We start from the raw sequence: 22,508 nt of genomic DNA on the forward strand, positions 1-22,508 counted from the left end.
ATAAAAAGCAATCAGAGAAAGTGTACATGGAAACACTCCTTTTCACAAGAGCTGCAAAAAAATATTAAAATATCTCTGCATAAACTTGACCAAAGACATTAAAGACCTCTACAATGAAAAATTTTAAATCTTTAATGAAAGAGATTGAGGAAGCTATCAGAAGATGGAAGGACCTCCCATGCTCATGGATTGGAAGAATTAATATTGTGAAAATGACCATCCTACCAAAAGCCACTTACAGATTGAATGCAATGCCAGTCAAATCCCCATGACATTTTTCACAGAATTGGAAAAAAAAATCCTAAGATTCATATGGAAGCACAAAAGTCCTCAGATAGCCAATGAACAGGGCCAGGTTAGAGATCAAAAGAAGAAACCAGTGGTTATAAGGCAATGCCTACATAGTCTCCCACACATATGTCCTTTCCCCAGAATGGCAAAGGACCTTACCTGCAAATAGGATCATCATAAATGATCAAAGTAAATGAGGTCACTGGGGAAAAGCTGATCCAATGTGGTCACAGACCTTATAAAAATGAGATCTTTCACCTTGCACAAAAGTCAATTCCAAATGGATCAAAGCTCTCAATGTAAAGCCCGAAATTCTGAAACTGTTAGAAGAAAACATTGGCAAAAACCTACAAGATATAGGTGTAGGAAAGGATTTTCTAAACAGAACATCAATTACTCAGTAAACAAGGTCAAGAATCAACAAATGGGACCTTATTAAATTAAAAAGCTTCTGTACATCAAAGGAGGCAACCGGGGAAGTGAAGAGAAAAACCACAGAATGGGAGAAAATCTTCACCAGCGACACATCTGACTGAGGTTTAATATCCAGAATATATAACAAACTCAAAATACAGACAATCAAGACAAGAAGCAACCCAATAAGAAGATGGGCTAAGGAGGTGAACAGAGAGTTCTCAAAAGAAGAAGTAAAGATGGCTATGAAGCATCTTAAAAGATGTTCAACATCGCTAATAATTAGGAAAATGCAAATTAAAACCACTTTAAGGTTTCATCTTACCCCAGTCAGACTGGCTAAGATCAAGAGCACAAATGATACCAAATGTTGGAGAGGACATGGGGAAAGAGCAAATGCTCATCCACTGCTGGTGGGGCTGCAAACTTGTTCAACCCCTATGGAAAGCAGTGTGGAGAACTCTGAAAATACTACAAATGAACCTACCATTTGATCCAGTTATACCACTTCTTGGCATATACCCAAAGAACTCATCCTATTGCAGAGACACTTGTACATCCATGTTTGTTGCTGCTCTTTTCACAATAGCTAAGAGATGGAAGCCACCTAAGTGTCCCTCAGTTTACAAGTAGATAATGAAAATGTGATTCACTTATACGATGGAGTTTTACTCAGCAATAAAGACAGATGAAATCATGAAATTTGCAGGTAAATGGGTGGAACTAAAAACTGTTATACTAAGTGAAGTAACACAATCTCAGAAAAAAATCGGCATATGTTCTCCCTCATATGTGGATCCTAGATCAGACTCTGATAAATAAGTATGCAAACAGACATAACTGCAGACATAACTATAGGAACCAGGATAATGGAAAGGAAACAGGGAGGTAAAGGAAAAGAAATAAACTGAAAGAGAAGAACAGTAGGAAACAGGCCTTAATAAGGGAGATAAGGATACAAATTGGGTTAGTTTAAGGGAGGGCGGGGGGTATACAAGGAACCTAGGGGATAAAGGGAAAGAAGGAGCTCAAGAGAGGTAGGACCATAGGAGAAGGGTATTTGTAAGGGAGAAGGGGGGATAATGGGGGCACCTTAATTGGGGAAACCATGATGGAGGGGTTAGACAGTGCAAGAGATAAATAATGCCTAGCGAGTTTTAAACACCAGAGGGAACTAAGGCCAGGCATGGTGGCACACACCTTTAATCCCAGCACTCAGGAGGCAAAGGCAGGCGGATCTCTGTGAGGTATGACATGACAGAGTATATGGGCTCCAATGGGGAGGGGAAGGCTATGGGAGGTTGCCATTTGGGATGTGGGTATATAGATGAATAATATTGTTTGGGATGTTCTGTATGAAATACACACACAAAAATCAACAAATAAAAAATGAGGTATATTTGAGGAAGAAGCATAAAAATTTGCTTCATGTTAATTAGCAGAGGTGAAACACATTAACATTGAAACCTACCTGATCACTTTATATCCATGCTCAGGTGCCAAGGATCTCAGAAAGTAACCGACTGTGACTAATAATCAGATACATAGAGATTAGAAACACATGTGCCAACATCTTAGCATCAATTGCATTAAAAATGAATTTTCTGTATGATGCTTTGTATTTTAATAATGAAATGGAGATCTTTTTAAAAGGTTAAAACCTCATTGAATTTTATGTCTTAAAGGGTTTATACTGAGTATAATATTGTATAGGTGTATTAATTCAACTGTAAACCTAAAAATTCACAGCCAATCTTGAAACAGATGCATCTTAGCTCTGGAAATTGTTAGTGAATATGTCAATGCTGTTGTCATGAAATGCTTCTTCTAATTATACAGTTATTAAAGAAATTTTTAAAAAAATAATCAGTGTTCTACGTACTACAAGAATGCTACTGAGCACAGCACCTATATAACTTTCAAAACCACTAATAACAAACTGCAAATATGAAATCAAGAAATTTTTTCTTTATGGATGGTGCAGAGTACAGCATAAAGCTAAGTTTTGTTCCCTTCACCGTACACACTGAAGTTCCTAGTCAGCCCTGGGCAATGACTAGTGAATCCACAAATACCCAAGACATCTCTGTGGGTTCCCAGCTATGCCAGACTTTCTAGCCTATAGCAGGCCAGAGGAGTCCATGTCTTAGTACAGCCAATGAGATGACAGGAGATGAGTGCCAGCTCTCAAAACCTTCCACAGGACTCTTGTCTTTCACTAGCCACCAGCTAAACCAATTAGGATTCCAGTTCATATAGAAGGCAAGTCACAAAGCTGACTACCAGAACAGCCACATGGAAGCCCACCTGGGATGGGATGTCAGCTGTGCACATGATCTAAGTCTCCACATGGGTGAGCCACACAGGCCTGAAACTTTGCTGAGTCACTGAAACTTTGCAGCTACTGAAGCAATTAGCTCTGCACCTCAAACACTGGCCATGGAGGCTTAACATTATTGGAGGTGCGGATCTTAGTGTTTCATTATTATCCTCATAATTCATTTACCTTCTGTTATTATGAGCACTTCCTATAAACTAATTCAGGTCTTCATTTAATGGAGGAGGAGAGAGAAGCCTCCATAGACTACAGTCAATAAAATCATGAGCATCTCAGAAAATAAACATCTGGATAAAGTATATATTCCATTTAAACAAAACCTGTAAAACTTTCAGTTACCCACAAGCTGATCTAAGTCCTTTGCCCAAAGAGAGAATGAATACTGAATAAATACTAAAATGCAAGGTAATGTATTTTATCTAAATTAAGTTCAACAACCATTAGAAACACTCCTATGTGGTAAAACAAAGTTAACGATAAATATACTATACGGTAGCTGTGTAGCTGTCCTAGCTGCTTCAGAGCCTAAGCCCTATACAATTCCTCTAAGGTTATACTGCCTAGTTTGGGGAGCTTTTGTTGTTTTTCTGTGGTTGTGTTTTAAAGAAATATAGTGGGAACTAGACATCAAACTTAGAAGAAAGTTTTAATTAAGCTCATGTAAGTCAACAAACAGCAGAGAAGACATGAAAATTTTACTTCCAGCTCAAGCATGAAGTTCATTATCACTGACAAATCTTGCAACCATTGTAACTGTAATGCCAACTTTTGAGAAAAGTAACTTTTTAATAATCAGAGTATTCTCAAATAACGATTCAATTGCAGTGAAGTCTTAAGAATTGATGTTGCTTGCACTAAACTACAACAACATGCCAGGTGAATGGAGAACTGGGGGATTTCTGTGTATTTCTAGCTTTAAATAAAACAATCGTGAAGCCAGGCCTGGTGGTACTGTTGAGGCAGGAGAGCAGGGCCAAGAATGAAGTCCTAAAGTCTTTATACAAAGCCTACAGAATCAGCATTCACACACACAAAAAAAAACCCACTGGCAATGAGGAAAACTGGACACTTCACCCACCAAAGCCAACATGTAGCAGACACAGACAGCATGCACAAGAAAGCTCCCTATGCAAATGAGCCAGGAAGTCCTCCAATGAATCACAGAGGCCAGGATCCTTTGTGCTCCTCTCTATTAACTAAACTTTTTTCCCTTCTGGATCTGCTTCCTACCTAGGAAGTATATTCTTTCTTAATTCTCATCTTGCTTATTACTACCCACTTGTCTCTGTACAATTCCTTTTTCTGATCAGAGTCACAAGAGCCTGGAAATCCCAGAAAGTACCTACCTAACTCCAATACGCCATGATAGTTATTGATACCAGAGAACTCAGGATCCCTTCTATTGGTTCTTAGTCTACCACACAAAAGAATTGAACAACTGACTTAGAATGAAACTGGAGAAAACGATTTTATTAGAGCTGGAATAGAGGAAGAGAAAAAGCTATGTTTTTTTGAATAAAGAGGTCAGAAAAACAGGAGAAAAGCGTAAATAAGGGCGGGGGTCATGCTTTAAATTCTAACTCAGGGGGCTGGAGAGATGGCTCAGCGGTTAAGAGCACTGACTGCTCTTGCAGAGGACCTGAGTTTGATTCCCAGCACTCACATGGTGTCTATGAACCGTCCTTAACTCCAGTTCCAGGGGAATCTGAAGCCCTCTTCTGACCTCTGTGGCATTGCATGACACAGGTGCACTCACATGCATGCAGGCAATACACTCATACACATAAAATTAAAATGATAAAGAAAATATTTTTAAAAAAATAAAAAACAAAAAAATAAATTCTAACTCAGAAAAGTGGGCAGGCTTAGTGAGGATTTGTAAACAACAGCACGGGGGATGGGGAGGTTCTAGGGTATAAAAGTAAATCTCATGACCAATAGATAGCTTAGGAGGCATCAAGCCTTATAACCTGAGTTCAGTCCCCAGATCTATGTGGTAGAAAGAGCTCCCACAGGTTCCCTTCTGATCTACGCACATACACAAAATTTAAAAAAAAAAAAAATTAACTACATAGCTCATTAAAGAAAGAGTTCTCCCTCCCATCTTCTTAATAGTCTTTAAAGTGTAACAGACCACTTGCCTGAGAGGTCATTTCTGTCCAGGCAGTTGACAGGTCCATTTGGATTAACTCTTAAAGCAGGATGTGTCTTTGTAATTTTATAATCTTTTAGGCAACTTAGAATACTATATCTCAATCCAGGGCCAGAGGGACAACTCAGATCCTGCTCTTTTGACCAAAAATCATGTAACAATAGATTTAAAAAGAATTAAAGAAAATAAATGAGAGGGGCTGGAGAGATGGCTCAGCAGTTAAGAACACTGGTTGTTCTTGCAGAAGACCTGGGTTTGAATCCCAGCACCCACATGGCAGCTAACAACTGTCTGTAACTCCAGTCCCAGGAGATCTGACAGCCTCTTCTGACCTCTGTGGGCATTGCACGACACAGGTGCACTTACTTACATGCAGGCAATACACACAAACACATAGAATTAAATTTAAAAAAAAAAAGAAAATAAATGAGAGATAAAATCTGTAAATCTTTTACCTGGAAGAAGTAGCTTTCTCTAAAAGGGGTCCAACAAAACCTGCCACCATCTCATTATTTCATTTTGTTATTTCATTTCATTTCAATTTTGAGACAGGGTCTCCTGTATGCAACACTGGCCTCTAATTTACCATGTAACCAAGAATGACCTTGAACCTGATACTCTTGCCTCTATCTTGTGCCTATGAGTATTGGGATTGCAAGTCTGTTTATAGGATGCTGGTGATGGAACCCGGAGTTTCATGCATGCTAGGTAAGCACTATATTGTATTTTAAATCTTAAGGAAGGACAGTGGTGATGCTTTCTTCTTGCTTTGGCGTGGCATTTCAAATTCTAAAAAGAGCAACTGTGATACTTACCTGCCCTTAAGATTAGTATATTACAAGGAAAACAGAAGGTGAGGTCCAAAGCTGATTATGGTCAATGGCCAGCTACCTAACTGTGCAAGCCTGTAATCCCAGCAATCCGCAGGTGAAGACAGGAGAATGAGTAGTTCAAGACCAGCCTGGGCTAGATGAGATCCTATTTTAAAAGACAGAAACAAAATACACACATAAACAAGATAATAAATTCTAAAAGATGTAAAAAGAACAGCGACAAATACTAAGAACAGATATTTTTTTTAACTTTTATTTATTATTTTTATGTGTATGTGTGTATCATCTGCATGTAGGTAAGTGCAGCCATGTCATGCAATGCCTGTGGAGGTCAGAAGAGGCTGTCAGATCCCCTGGGACTGGAGTTACGGACAGTTGCTAGCTGCCATGTGGGACAGTTGTTAGCTGCCATGTGGGTGCTGGGATTCAAACCCAGGTCTTCTGCAAGAACAACCAGTGTTCTTAACCTCTGAGCCATCTCTCCAACCCCAAAACAGAAATATATTTTTAAATTCTACAGGATTCATTATAAAATAAAATGTGTTTCTCTATATTGCAAATGGACACATGTTGTACAATAGGAAAATTATAATCTCTCCACAATTAACCTCTTGCTTATGAAGAGATAGAAAACGCGGGTTTCTCCTCAATATAATCATACCAGTCTATCTCAGAATGACACTAACAGCAGAACTTGTTCTCCTGTTCTCCCCCCATACACCCCTTTCTGGTGAATATCATCCCTCAGTGTGGGCCCCAGCTTCTTCCAATCAATCATCATAGGAAGTAAATGTCTGAGCTCCTCCATTAATATTAATTCTTAACTTAGAAATGTGGCCCAGCAGAGTCACCAACCCAGTTCAGAGTTGAAATCTGCCAGAGTACTATCCTAGCAGAAAACCACATAAAAACAGGCCAAAAAAAAAATGACTATCATGTGCTGATTTTGAGGGACTGACATTAGTAGAGCAAAATGACTCAGATCAGATTTTATAAATACATTGACAGTTATAGTTACATAAGTATTATGTAGTGTCTAATGATTGTTATATAACTATTAAGGAAACCTCATGCCATCTTCAGTCAATATAAAAATATTTGTTAAGTATTTACTGTGGGCAAAGAATGTACCACTTTGCTGGTAAGATACAGTCACACAAATTCTAGTTCAGTCAATCACACCCATGTGTTCTTACTGCAATATAATTTCACTGAGCTTTGTGCACAAAATGGATCAAAGCTCTATATGAGAAGATGGTATAAGATGGGCTGAAATGGACTGCTGGAGCTTGGTAAGAAAATGCACTGAACCAACCACAACAATCCAACATAGCTCTCAAAGACCACAAGGGCTGCAGGGCTGCAGGAAGACAGTCAATGCCGATGGAGACTCAACAAAGGAGAAGACCTGAGCAATGTTCTTTAGAGGACCTCAATGTGGAGGCACCATGTTGCCAGTTCCTACCCATAGTAGTTTATGAGCTAATTAGAAGAACCACCTCTTCTGTTTTACTTCACTGTAGGATGAACACTGCTTATCCAAAACGAAATCTTGGGCCGACAAGGCAATTCAATGGATAATGCACTTGCTGCCAAGCTTGACAACCTGAGTTGGATTCCCCCAAATCCGCAGTGAAAGGAGACAACTAACTCCCAGAAATTTTTCTCTGACCACACACATCCCACTGTGTGAGGAGTCTCAGGTCTTCTTTGTTCAGTGTCTCCTCACATAGGCACTAACTGTCTTCCCGCAGCCCTGGTGGTCTTTGAGAGCTGTGCTGGATTGTTAGTAGTTGGTCCAGCATTTCTTGCAGAGCTCCAGGAGTTCCATCACACACACACACACACACACACACACACACACACACACACACACACACACACACACACACAGATATCTAAAAGAGAGAGATAGAGGCTAGAGATATGGCTAGCAGTTGAGAACACTGGCTGTTCTTACAGAAGACCCAGGTTCAATTTTCAGCACCCACATGGCAGCTAACAACCATCTGTAGCTCCAGCTCCAGGGGATCCAAGGCCCTCTTCTGACCTCCATGGGCATTGCACAACACAGGTACACTTACATACATGCAGGCAATATACTCATACACATAAAATTAAATAATAAAAAAATTTTCAATAAAAAATTAAAAATTCAAAACCTAAAACTTAAGCACTAACACATGACACAAGTAGAAAATTCCCCCCATGAAACTCTATTTCATGTACAAAATTATTAAAAATATTCTGTAAGATTAACTTGATGTCTCAGTGGTTAGGAGCTGTTCTTACAGAGAACCATGGTTCAGGTCCCAGGACCCACACATGGTGGCTAACAACCATCTCTAACTCCAGCTCTAGGGGATTCAAAGCTCTCTTCTGACTTCTGTAGGCATTGTACAACATGGGTGCACTTACATATATGCAGGCAAAACACTCATACATAAAATAAAAATCAGTAATTTTTTAAAAGATTAACTTGAGGTTACACAGGAAACATTAGTGACTTCTGTGTTTGTACTTGGGTCCTATCCTCATGATACCTCATATGTTTATGCAAAAACTTTCAAAATCCAAAGCACATCTGATCCCAAGCATTCTGGGACACTAAATCTGTATAAACTTTCTGACAGTAAAGCGTCAATCTCATTAAGCAACAAGTAACTACAGTGGTTCCTAGGACACAGGCATTCAAAACACATGGACTGACTGCTACAGCTGATTCTGAATATCCCCCAAGGTCCTTATGTTAAAGTCTAGACCCCCAGAGTGGTGCAACTTAAGAGGTAGGGTCTAAGTTTCAGGTCAGTGGGGGCATGGAACTGAAGGAACTTGGTCTCTGTTCTACACTTCTCACTCTGGCCATGAAGCAATCAGTCACTCCTACCATGGATATGACAGCTTGACATAGGTCCAAAGGCAATAAAGCCAATCGATCATGGACTAAAACCTCTAAAACTATAAGCCAAAATAAACATTTTCACTTTGTAAGTCAGCTATCTCAGGCATTTGTCACAGTAACAGAAAGATGACTAGCACACTGAAAAAGGAACAATATAAAACAAAATGGTTTAAAAGGTCAAAACCACATATATAAATGTGTATGTGTGTGTATGTGTAATATGTAATACATCAGAAGTGATCTTTAGATCAGTTTCCAGGCCACTGTTCCATGAGTTGGTGGTGGAGGGAACACTAAGAACAGGCCTCAGTAAAACTTTCAAAGTGCAAAGCGGCGGGCTAGGCCTGATGGCACAGGCCTATAATTCCAACTACTCAGGAGACTGAGAAAAGAAGATCTTGGGTTTTGTCTGAGCTACACAATGAATTCAAGGCCAGCTGGGTATAGTGAAATTTTGCCTCAAAATTAAAAAGTTTTCAAAGGGCTCTGTGGTAAAATGCATACCTTACATGTGTAACACCCTAGATTTGTTAGTACCATCATAAAAAAAAAAAGTACAATGACCCCAGATGCTGAGATCAGAACCAAGGCTCAGAGGCACAACCTAAAACGTAGGAAAGCACCGTGGACTATTCGGGGCATCTAAAATTAACAAAACAAAACAAAGGAGTCCCTGGAAGAAAAGTACTAACCTCCAATATCAGGCACAAGCCAGGGAAAAAGAAGGAAGAGCGAGCGAGTGAAATTTGAGCATGGGAAAACCATTTTATCTAAGGACATCTACCAAGATAGGAGGACAGATTCTGACACAAAGCTGGCCTTGAGGTGAGTGAAAAGACATTACTGAGGCAGACATTCATTAAAACAAACCAGCAAAGGAAGACACTCTACTCTAAGGACAACCCACCTCAAGGGGCACCCAAAGAAGGACTAAGCCACACCAGAATCCATGCTGAAAGGAACCAATCACTTCTAAAATCGTCATGCCTTGGGAAAGGAAGGAAAAAAATTACTCTGTACCAGATGCCCCTCTCTAGTACCCAATGAGGAAAAAGGAAATGGCCTTCTCTCTACTCTGGCTGGCTCCTCTCCCTTAGCACCTTCGCTTCCTAATCCACAGCAATAAGGTTTGGGAGAGCACTCACCGAAGTCACTAACCATACCCAGGGCTGAACCCAAGAGACATCTTAAGTCACCATGCAGAGGGATCTCTCTAATACCTTCCTGTCTTAGTTCATTACACCAGCTCAAGCCGTCCTTGTAAAACCAAAATCAACGAAGCTGCCCTTTACCCCCCGTCCCTGTAACCTCCTTTTGCCATCATCACGAAAGTTTGTAATACTTTTTATTTTTGAAAATTTTGTACATGAATATGTATGTGTATTATTTCCACCCCCCCAGTCCCCCTCGAACTCCTATTCCCCCCAACTCCTTTCTAATTACTTGTCCTCTTTTTTGATTATTGTTACATATACATATATACATTTACATATACAGTGTGTATATATGTGTGTGTGTATATATATGTATATATAATGAATCAAGTCCATTTACGTTTAGGGCTGCCCACTTGGGATCAGATAACCAACTTCTCAAGGAGCTACTTCCTGGAGAAAAGTGACTCTCCCTCCCTCAGCAGTAATAGCCTGCCTGTAACTCTTCATCTTGAGGTGAGATCCCATGACATTTCTTCCACCTTGGCATGTCAACTGCTTTTGTCATTATGCAGCTCTTGTCAGACTACTAATCTGTAGAGATTCATTCATGCAGCTTCCCTATCGTGTCTAGAATTTATTAACTAGCAGCAGGTGTCTTGGCCCTCTGGCTGTTACATTCTTTCCATCCCCTCTTCTGTGATGTTCTGAGTCTCAGGTGTAGAGGTTGTGCTGTAAATGTATCACTTAGGGCTGGGCATCTGACAGTGACCTATTCTCTGTGTCTGACCAGTTGTGGAACTTTGTAATAGTCTCCATCTGCCGCAATAAGATGCTTCTTAAGTACTACCAAAGTTCATGAACAAGGCAGTCTACATTCCCAATACCCACTCATTAGCGAACCCTGGTAAAGGGCACTCCTGGCTGAGGTTCCCCTGGATACCATTGACCTTCTGGCTTCTCAATTACCTAGTGCCTGACTTTCAATGCCAGAGTCCTCGAATCTCATCTGTCCCACTCCTTCCTTTTCTTACACTCTATCTGCTGCTTGAATATCCTCATCTAACCAAAAGCATTCACTAACAAATACAGGCAGACAGATACACCAAAGCTTTCACCCTGTCTTAGGCTAGAATAACTGTCTACTGAGTGATGAAGTTTTAACTATTTATGGTGTAACAATTTAGTATCTATATGAAATTGGGGGGGGGTACAATTCAGCTGGCCAGAAAAATACAAAAATGGCTGGGGAGATAAATTAATTGGTAAAGGGCTTGCCACGAAGCATGAGGAACTGAGTTCAATCCCCAGCACCAACGTAAAAAGCCAGATATGATAGCACTTGCTTTCAATCCCAGTGCTGGGGAGCTGACAACAGGCAGATCCATGGGATTTACTGGTCAGCCAGCCTATCCTAATTGGAGAGCTCCAGGCATCAGGGATACCCTATTTCAAAAATAAACAAACAAACAAACAAACAAACAAACATAAATAAATAAATAAATAAATAAATACAAACAGCTCTTGAGGAAGGATACCAGAGGTTGAACTCTGGCTTCCACAAACATGCACATATACACATATACATATAGACGTATACCCACATGCATGTATACAAGCACACAAAATTTTCTTAATTTGAAAAATGGAACTTTTGGGGCTGGAGACGGCTCAGTGGTTAAGGATGTTGGCTACTCTTGCAGAGTACCCAGTTCGGTTCCCAGCATCCACATGATGGATAATAACTGTCCTTAACTCCAGTTCCAAGGGATCCAATATCCTCTTCTGGCCTGCATGGACATCACACATGTGTGTAGTATAAACATACACATAAAAAATTAACAATTTTTTAACTTTAAAGAATGGAACTTTTAGCCAGGCGTGGTGGCGCACGCCTTTAATCCCAGCACTCAGGAGGCAGGGGCAGGTGGATCTTTGTGAGTTCGAGGCCAGCCTGGTCTACATAGTGAGTTCCAGGCTAGCTGGGGCTTACAGGGAGACCCTGTCTCAAAAAGACCAAAAAAAAAAAAGAAAAAGAAAAAAGAATGGAACTTTTATTTCATTCTTTTAAAAAATTATTTACTTTTATTTTCTGTGTATGAGTGTTTTGTCTACGTGTACATTAAGTGCACCCATGCATGCAATGCCTGCAGAGGTCAGAAGAGATAATGTTGGATCTACTGGAACTGGAGTTACAGACAGTTGTTAGCCACCATTTGAGTGCTGGGAACTGAACCCGGGTCTTTTGCAATAGTAGTCAGTCCTCTTAACTACTGACCCCTTTATTTCATTCTTAACTGAAACTGGTATTTAATAATGGTACAGGTGTACCTACTGAGCACTGGCTTACAGTCACTCTGGCACCTCTCCCTCAATTCTTGTTCCACACTAATTCACCTGACCATCTTCGCACACTTCCTGCTCAGTCCTCCATTTGACCAATGCCTTCTCATATACTTCCTCTCATCTCTCTGAACAAGCCCCTAAATGCACATCTGTGATGCTCCATATTTCCCATGCTGACTTTTTTTTTAATGCAACAACCTACAAAAACTTTTTTTGCCAAGATGAGGTCACTGGAAGGAACAGAGGGTGATCTACTTTGGAAATTTAACTACCTTGATGGTTGTTTTCACAGGGGTGGACAGAGGTCAGGCAATTACTGTGTTTTCCTCAGTAATTTAAACCATCACTGTCTCCCTGTGGGTTCCTTGCAGCACCTCAGACAGTCTTCACACTGGGCTAGGAACTCTGGTATTTACAGCTCTGGCCCAGACATCTCATGGAGCTGACAACAGAACACTGCCACTGCAGCTGAGACAACCTGGCTAAGTGTGACCCTTCATCTCCCCACCTCCACCACCAGTGTTACCCCCCATCTAAGCATGGAAGCACTGGGCCATCACCCAATCACCAAACCACAAAGGACAACAGAGCACTTCCTTAAAAGATCCCTCTCCCCTGAATCACATATACTCATCCAACCAAAGGCTAACTCCAAGCAAATCGACCACCTCAAATCTTCCTCCTTCCAGTTTTCTCCCTTCAATTCATTCCCCAAAGGGTAAACTGGCCATTTCCTTCTTCTGTTCAAAATCCTTCGATCATACCCTACTGTCCATTGATGTTCGAACTCCAAACACCAGCAACTGCCTGCACTGTACAGTACAGTCCAATTATTCTCCTTTCTCACGTCTTGCTACTTCCCCATGCTTCCTCCCTACCCCAATGCTATATTAAACTTACGCTGTTTTCAGTTGTTCCAATGCACCCTGACCATATCTTTGAACACTTCTTTCTCAACCTAGATGATAAGCAATTCCTTTTCATGTGCCTCCTCTAGGAGACTTTTCTCATCTTGGCATAGTCCCTTAATTCTAGTCTGTGGTTCTCCTCTGAACTTTTAATGGCTAGTCCTTTCAGGGCACACACTATAATGAATGACCCAAACTACATAGTAAGTTCAGAGGTATTTGTCCTGCTTATTAATATACTCCTACCATGGGTTAAAAACTCTTACTAAAGTACCCTGAAGAATGAAAACATGTGAATGAACGCATTAGGTTATCCATGAAGCTTGCTCATCCCTCTCTATTATCACAGCACTTAGCACACTGCACTGTCTGTCAGAGTAGATTACGAATACCTTGAAAGCTCACATCTCTCATTTCTGTAATGCCAGTGAATAAGAAACTGCCTGGTATGTAGTGAGCACTCACCTGATCGTTTTTTAATAGAAAAGCCCACTTGAAAATCTGAAAAGATACTGTATTAGCTACTTTTCTGTTGCTGTGATAAAACACCATGACCAAGGCCACTTGTAGAAGGAAGAGTTTATTTGGCTTACCGTTCCACAGTGGTAAGAATCCATTATGGCAGAGAGGCATGGCTGCAAGAGGCAGCCAAAGCAGAAAGCCCAGTGATCATATCTTTAAGCAGGAACAGGAAGCAACAAATTGGAAAAAAACAGCAAGGCTTAGGAACTCTCAAAGCCCACAACCAGTTGATACCTTCCTCCAGCATGGCCACACCTCCCAAAGGTTCCATGACCCTCCCCAAACAGGACCACAAACTGTGGACCAAGCAAGCATCCAAGTATTCGGAGCCTATGAGAAACACACATTCAAACCACCACAGATATACTCCATAGTATTAAGTACGGTTACCCCTGAAGAAACAGCATTAGGATGGGTAGAAGAGGGGGGGAGGAAACTGTCACTTTTTGTTCCATATCTCTAAAACAATATTTGTTACAATGCGTGTTATTTATGTGTTACTGGAGTAAAATATTCCTGCATCACCGGCATCAGATTAAGTTACAGGAGAGAACCAGCCCTGAAGAATGCAGGGGCTGTAAGCAGCATTCAGTTCCAAATGCCCCAAGTAAAGCAAGAGACAAAATCGAACGAAAAATGATCTGAATGTGGGGAGATGGCTCAGTGGGTAAAAGTGCTAGTTGCACAAGCATGAGGACCCACCTCAGTTCAGATCTTGAACACCCAGGTAAAAAGCCGGGTGTGGCTATGTACCCCAGTGGTGGGGGATGAGCAGAGGCAGAGTCAAGATTGCTGGGGCTTGGTGGCCACTAGCTAGCAGAACTGGGGGCCCTAGGTTCAGTGAAAGACTCTCAAGAGAATAAGTCAGACTGACAGAGGAACCCCACACACAGACACACATGCACATACCCATGCACACCCCTAGACACACATGCATACACCATACACACATCAAAACTGAATTTAAGGAAGTGGTAAAAATAAATAAATAAATAAATAAATAAATAAATAAAACTTAAGAGAAGGTGAGCAATTTGTCTGCACAGCAATTTAGGGACACTCTCAAGTGAAAAACATAACCTGTCCTCTTCAAAAGAAATTCCTAAGACCAGAAGACCAGTAGTGCTGGTCCATGATGAGTACAGACAATTCTTTCTACATTATGACACATTTTAATCCAAACATCCAGCAGTCAAAAAAATTGCTTGTCAACATGCAAGTTTCTATGGAAACTGTGAAGCATGTCTACAAAGACACACTGCCAATGGACCAAGACAGAAGTGTCACTGGCGTGACTGCTTAGTAAAGTGTTTCCCACCTTTGTGTGCAGAATTTTTGGAATTACTCTAGACATCATTGATAATTAGATCATATATTTTAAGCAAACAGATCAGGAATGCTATAAAGCAACTTCACCAGAGCCAGGAAGTACAAATGCACTCTTTCTACATGGATTTGGAACAAGCTCCTTTTCACTGTTTCAAGGCAACACAAACACAGGGCCAAGTGATAAATCTATAAAGTCATACTTTACAATCCAGTGAGCTTTAAACATCTGAAACAACACAACTTTCTCGACAATCGATTCGGAAGATCTTTTGAATTAAGAAAAATGGGTGCCAGTAGAAAGCTATTAGAACCCTAGAAGCTAACAGTGAAGACACAATTTTTAACTGCCTTTGGGAAAGGTCAAACCAGCTTTCTCTGGGCTAACCTCTCAAGTCGATAGAAGAACTCGCTGTAAAGAATCACAGCATTGTTTCACTACTTGAAAAGGAAAGTTTGGTAAAGCATATACAAAAACAGCCAATGAACTCGGTTTGAGACAGAGACCTAGGTATTTTAAGTTTTTAACAAACCAAACTTTTAAAATGCAAAATATTTCAAATGGCTAGCCGCTCTCCTTATAAAATGTGGATTAGGAATCTTAAAAGTCAAAATATCATACTCCATCGGGCATTTGAACTTAAAAGCTTCGTCGCAATAAACGAGTCTTTTTAACCTTCGTTTTTTGAAAACTGGAAAAACAATTGCTAGAAGTAAACCACCATATTAAAATTATCCCTGGATTTAAAAAAAAAAAAAAATTCCTTGTTCTACCCAATAGCAGCCAAGAAAATGTCATGTTCCATTCATCCAGGCCTATCGCATAGTTTCTCAATAATTAAGAACTCTACTCTCCACTGCAGAGAGGCCAAACCAAGACCAAACTGCCATGGCCGGTAAGTATCAAGGGCAGAGAGGAAAAGACTGCGCGCTCTGAGCGGCTCTGGCGGTCGAGGCGCGAAGGTCGGGCCCCGTGGGCCCAGCCGAGCGACGGGCGAATCCGCGGTCAGCATCAAGCTAGCAGCTCGGGGCGCGCAGCCCGCCTGGCTCCCGGAGCCGAGAAGCCGCGGAGCCCACGGAGCCCACAGGCACCGACCGCGAGGCCTGCAGGACCCGGCGGGCGGCGCAGGCCAGGCCGCACACGGGACGGCGCGGGGCCGGGGATGGGGAGGGATGCGCAGGTCCCGACGCGGCCCGGCGCCACCTGCAACCCGGGCGCGTATACCGGGGCCGCACGGAGGGACCCGAGCAGCCGCCGCCGAGGGACTCCGCGGGTTCGCAGGTGGCGATGCAGGGCGATGCAGCAAGTTCACTTGAGGGGCCCCGGGGCCGGCCCCCGGCCTCCCCCTGACAGGCCCGCCCCGAGCGGGGCAGGGCGCCTGCACCGCAGAGTCGGGCCCACAGTCGCACTCACCGTTCCGCTGTCCCACCGACGCCGGCGCGGCGATCCGAGCTCCATGGTCCCGCCGGCCACGACCGCCCGGCTCCCCCGCCCGCACCGCACAGTGCAGCGGAGCAACAGACACCGCCCCCGGCCGGGCCGCCGCGGCCACGCCCCCTCCGGGAGGGGTTACGAGAGCCGGAGGGGGGCTCAACGCCGGCTCCACCAACCGCAGTCCACTCTCAGGGCCGCCTCGCATCGATTGGCGAGCGCTGCAGCCAATGGGGAGCCGGCAGGAGTGCGGCGCGTTGGCGCTGCGGGGGCGGGGGATTGCGGAGGAGGTGGCCCTCCCCCCTGTCCTCCCCCGCTTGGAATTGAGGCTTTGGCTGGACTCCTGCCGCGGAAAGCTGGGGGTATTGGGGCCGAGTTCATTGGAAGGGCCCATGTGGGTGCAGAACACGAGTTCCCACCTGGGACCTGGAAGCAGACGTCTGTCCACCTGTTATGTTCTCAGCCATCCTGCAGAGCTGAGCATGCATTCAACCCTGAGAGAATTACAACCCTGTCATCCGTTGGCACCTTGCCAGGCTCCAAACTCGTTAACACTCGGCCTTCAAAATCTTCCCATCTCAGGCAACACACTCATACACATAAAATAAAAATAATAAAATTTTTAAAAATCTTCCCATCTTTTCCATCTGCAGTCTTCTTCCCTCAGTGTTCCTCCTTTCCCAACTTCTGTTGACCTCACCTGTGTGAAAAGCACACTACGTACTAAATATAGGATATTCCTGTACTACCAACTTGGACCTGAGATAAGGGAGAAAATAAACAAAAAAAGATGGGAGAAAAGGGAAGGAAAGTAGAAATGCCAAGTGTTTTCTTCCAGCTTCCAAGGAAAGTGAGTTTTAAAATACCAAATGGAAATAATGCAAGTGTCTTATTTGCACGTTTTTTTATTTACAAATAAGATCACGAAATGGAAAGACATAAAAATGTTTTCAAATCCCAGTAAAAAGCACAAGAAAAACTAATTCCGGTTGTCTTGCCATTGTCTTTAAAGATATGGAACAAGGGAGCTGCTAGTGACAACTAAAAGCTGGGGAAATGTGTAACAACTGAAAGCATTTTTAGCAGAATTCGTGGGACCAGAAAGACGATAGAAAAGCCATTCACAGAATCTACACCACCCTCAAAGGAAAGATTTTGAAACCTCTACTAAAACGAAACGTGCTGGTTTCCATGTCATATCAGTGTGAGATATACTGGTAATGAGGTAAATAGGATTTCAGTGACCCAGTACTCGAAACATTGCTACTAGAATGATAAATTTATGCTGAGCCCAAAGTCGAATTGACATTCAAATTAAAATTGTCTTTGCTTCTTTTCATCTTCACTCACCCAGGGGAATGGCTGCCATGTCTATATTTGGGTCATTGATTGAAAACTTAAAATCCTGAAGGCATAGGACACCCAAAGTACCTTTTGACAGAAGCTAGTTACATTTTATCCAGAGTGCCTTTTGATAGTCCCTAGTTGCATTTTCCTGGTTCCTCCCTCTTCAGTAACCCTTACCTTACTTGAGTTGCCCCAGACTAACTTTGCACTGGCTCTGAGCACTAGTCAGTTTCATGGAGTATTCAAGTTTGTTTCATATGGGTCAGTTCTTTTAATTATATCAGTTCTGTGAGCATAACGTCCTTATTTCATTCTCCTCTCGTCCCATGAATGCCTGGTACTGTATTACTGAAAATGTAGTTTAGTATACTATGTCTTTAGTATTATGCCCATAGTATATTGAACTTATTTCAAATGTACTACATCATTAAACAACTCTGGAACAAGTTTCTGCACTAGCTCCATGGTGTCATGTGTATCAGGTGTCCTATGTATCACACTTTTTAGAGCCTTGCCTTGTGGCTCTTGCCATCACCTTCACAAGACTGCTCTTCTAGACATTGCATCAAGTTCAGAAAACGGTATAGGGGGACAGGCAAAGGACAAAAGATAATGAGGTCCATGCCAATGGAGTCAGGCCCCTTTAACAGTCTCTCTGGGAAGCCCCAATCATCATCCTGTGTTTGCTGCTTCTTAGACTCATGTGACATGGCTGCAAAGGAGACAAAAATACCAAGTATTTTAAGACAGAAGAATGTCAAGTTTCTGTTAGTAGGAGAGAAAAAGAATGCAGATCCTAGGTGTGGTAGTAGCAGTACCTGTTGAAGTTGCTGAATAAATAAACTCATGATAAGAGACTTCCATTTGATTTATTCATGAGAACACCCTCTTTATAGAAAGCCATTGAGCTCTCAGAAGACAACGCAGGCAATTTAAAAATGAGCAAGGTATCTGAACAGACCTTTCATCCCCTCATCAAATTAGGGATGACAACATACAGAGGTCAAATAAGTATGTATGTGCCATTAGGGAATTATAACTTAAAACAACAATTAACTAGCACAGCATACAGCATACCTACTGGATTGACTAAAATTCAATAATATAACAATGCCCAGTACTGGTAAGGATGCAGAGCCACAGGCCTCCTCACTCATTGGTACTGGGAATGCAAGATGGCACAAGCATTCTGGAAGACAACTTAGTAGCTTCATACACACTGAAGCCTAGTTTTACATATGTTTATCCATAATCACCAAACACTGGAAGAAACTAAGATGCCTTCACTAGAAAAGTGAGTAAACTGTGCAAAGACTGAACAGATGGAGCATAGACTTTGAGGGGAACACTGCAATTGCTATGGTGGTAATGTGATGGGGGATACGTATCACACACTTGTCAGAATGCAGAGAATAAAAAATTAAGTAAACTGTGGGTTTTAGTTAATAAAAATGCATTAGTATTTGTCCATTAATTGTAACAAATGTGTCATACTAATATGTTTATAAGAAGAAACTCTGAGGAGAAGGTGAGTACATGAAAATCTGTGTACTTACTTATTTGGTTATTTTATAAATCTAAAAGTACCTTAGGAAATTAATTAATCAGCCGGGCGTAGTGGCACATGACTTTAATCCCAGTACCCAGGAGGCAGAGGCAGTTGGTGGTCTGTGAGATCGAGGCTGGCCTGGTCTACACAGCAAGTTCCAGGTCAGATTGGGCTTCAGGAAATCCTGTCTCAAACAAAACAAAACAAAACAAACAAAAAGAAATGAATTAATCATTACCAACAACAACAAGCCAATAGACTCACAGTTAACATAATGAAGACAAAATTTCCTCTTTTAGAAAGGTTGTCTTTGCTTTATTTCTAGACCTTTATTGAAGTCACAAATTGTAGTCTCCTTCAATTACTGTTAAATCTTTAGGGTTCTTCCTCACATAGGTTAAGGTCTTTGACGGAAGTGTTCTGTGTTTTAATTTTGATTTTTTGAGACAAGGTCTCTCTGGTGCCCCAGTTGACCTGAACTCACCATATAGTCCAGGCCTACCTCCATCTCACATAGACCTGCCTACCTCCTGAATGATAGGATTAAAGCTGTGTACCACTATGCCTGGCCGATTATTAAGTTTTTATCCAATTTTATATTGAAAAAATTCCAAATGTAAAGGAAAATTGAAGGAAAAATAAATTGAATACCTGTATGTTTGCCATTGTCTATACACTGCCACATCATTTGTGTTTCTCTCTCTCGCCCTCTCTCTCTTGCTCTCACTCTTGCTCTCTCTTTCTCTCTCATTTGAAGGCAAATTGCAAACATTTGATCCTAAATGTGTTGGCTTTCTGTCACAATGAAAAATATACCTGAGATAATTAAAGATGTGGAAATTTATTTTGAGTATGGTCTCAGAAGTACCAGTCCATGGTTGGTTAGCTCTGTTGCTATAAGCCCATGGTGAGACAGAGCATCATGGTAGATACCAAGTGGTAACTGCTTATCTCATAATGGCCAAGAAACACATGAAAAAGAGCTAGAAGCCCCATTTTCCATTTCTGCTTCAGAGATGTTCCCAATGACCTACCTCCTCACACAAGAGTCCAACTCTTTAAAGAGTCTACAACCTCCCAATAGCACCAGACTTGTTTCTAAGCCCTTAACACTTGGGCTTTTGAGAGACCTTTAAAATCCAAGCCACAGTACTAAATACTTGAACATGTATATCTCCAAGAGCAAAAAGTCATTCATTGTTCTAGCAGATAAGAAAAGATACAGAGAACTTGTAAAATGGGATCCTGCTATAACTACTAAGGACTTCATTACCCCTTTGTTTTCTATAAATATTTGGCTACCTGATAGGCAGAGTTCTTATCTCCATGAACCAATATCATGCTAATGTGGTCAAATTAAATTTGGGAACAAGGTTGGAGGGAATAAGATATCATGGTGGAGGGAATTCTGATGATGCAAATGACAGTTACTGCTCCCTGAAATAATGTGTAAACAACTTGTGAGGTAGCCAGTCTTGGGTTCCTGAGTGTGAGAGATGCAGCTGTCAAGCATTCTTATGATTATTATAACTGAACAGCTCTCAAACATAATCCTAATAAGATCTTCACAATGGCATTTCTAAGACCTTTTGAAATCTTTATTCCCTGAGTAGTCAAAATCTTAGATAATTTTCCAAAGTTAAAAATGTGAGCAGCTCTGATATTATCTTGGCTTAGAATCTGATAATGATGACACAGTGACTTTTTTCAGGACACTTTATAAATTAGATATTTGCTTAAGTTCCCTTTTGTTGTTACTAAGAAGTTAGAGAAACAATTGTCACTCCTTTGACTTAATAATATGTCATCTTACATAAAAATTATACACTGTTTTGCATCAGGAACTGAATTAAGTCCCAGTTTGGGAAAGCTAAAGAACACAGAGTTGTTACTAATTTTAAAAAATGTAATTAGAATATGTAAGAAATCAGTTTACAGAAGCACAATGATTGTCATAATTCTTGACATGTTCACTTGTACTTATTCTCAGAATGAGATGCAACAATGACCACAGATCCTTTAGTTCTCAGGAATTAATCTAGTTCCATCCATGAATCTTTATTAAAATATTTCACTTACTTATCTTGATGTGAGTAATATAAGTATATCCATATACATACATTTCATATTAATAAAATCTTCTCCAGTTGTATGAACATCTATATCTTCAATTTAAATGTTAACCCAATTTTCTCCTGACAGCATGGCACTACATTGACATAATCTTATTTTGAGGTGAGCAAAGTTATGAGAAGATGAAAGTAACAAACATTTATTGAGAATTCACTATGTGCAGGATGCTGACCACATCTAAATTTCACAACAGCTGTTGGATATGTGTTCCCATTTTAAAGCTAAAGTATAGATAAAGTGCTGTTTTCCCTCAGGCTACCCAGGGTGTATTATATGCAAGCTATTTTCCAGTAACCCAGGATAGCTATAAAAGCGTGACTCTTGCTAGGTGGAGTAGAGGAGCAACAGGTGTGCGGTATTTGACAAACACATGGCTAATTCTTCTCTCAAAACAAGCCTCACCCCTCCTTTCCCATTTCCACTTCTCAAGCTGAGGTTACTGGCCCCACCTCCTCTGCTTTGACCATATTTCTAACAGATTTCTCTTGCTCTCATTCTTTCAGTCTCTCTTCACATTGTATGATGGTTGATTTTTTTTAAATATAGCTCCAATTGCATCTGCCTCCTGCTCAGAAACTCTTATAAAAAGGTCCATACCGTCTACAAGATAAATTCAATAAAGTCCTCATGGTGATCCACCTCAGAAGTTTTCCTGAAGAACCCTGAACCATTAGCAATGTCCTCCTGCACTCTGAGCATTTTCTGTCTGAACACCCACGCTGCTTTCTTCGTCTGGGAAACTTGACTTTCTCCATGCACCTCGATAGTACTTTGGAGCTTTCCTGGGTTGTTAAACTTGACCACTCTGTCACTCTTTCTGAGTTTTCTATGGCTTCAGGCTCAACAGAGTTGTGGAGAAAG

At 41.3% G+C, this 22,508-nt stretch overlaps 1 protein-coding gene across 2 annotated transcripts in view; it reads right to left on the reverse strand.

Moving 5' to 3' along the window:
* The window catches only part of Wasf3 (WASP family member 3), a 179,167-nt gene extending 162,442 nt beyond the window's left edge, over window positions 1-16,725 (reverse strand). For both annotated transcript variants that reach the window (XM_008829323.2, XM_008829321.2), the window contains exon 1: window positions 16,601-16,725. The gene's annotated coding sequence lies outside the window, so the exon portion shown is untranslated. The remainder of the gene's footprint in view (window positions 1-16,600) is intronic.
* Between the last annotated feature and the right edge of the window lie 5,783 nt (window positions 16,726-22,508).

This window comes from Nannospalax galili, unplaced genomic scaffold (genome assembly GCF_000622305.1).
Source record: "Nannospalax galili isolate Female #2095 unplaced genomic scaffold, S.galili_v1.0 scaffold1854, whole genome shotgun sequence".
NCBI classification, from domain to species: domain Eukaryota; kingdom Metazoa; phylum Chordata; class Mammalia; order Rodentia; family Spalacidae; genus Nannospalax; species Nannospalax galili.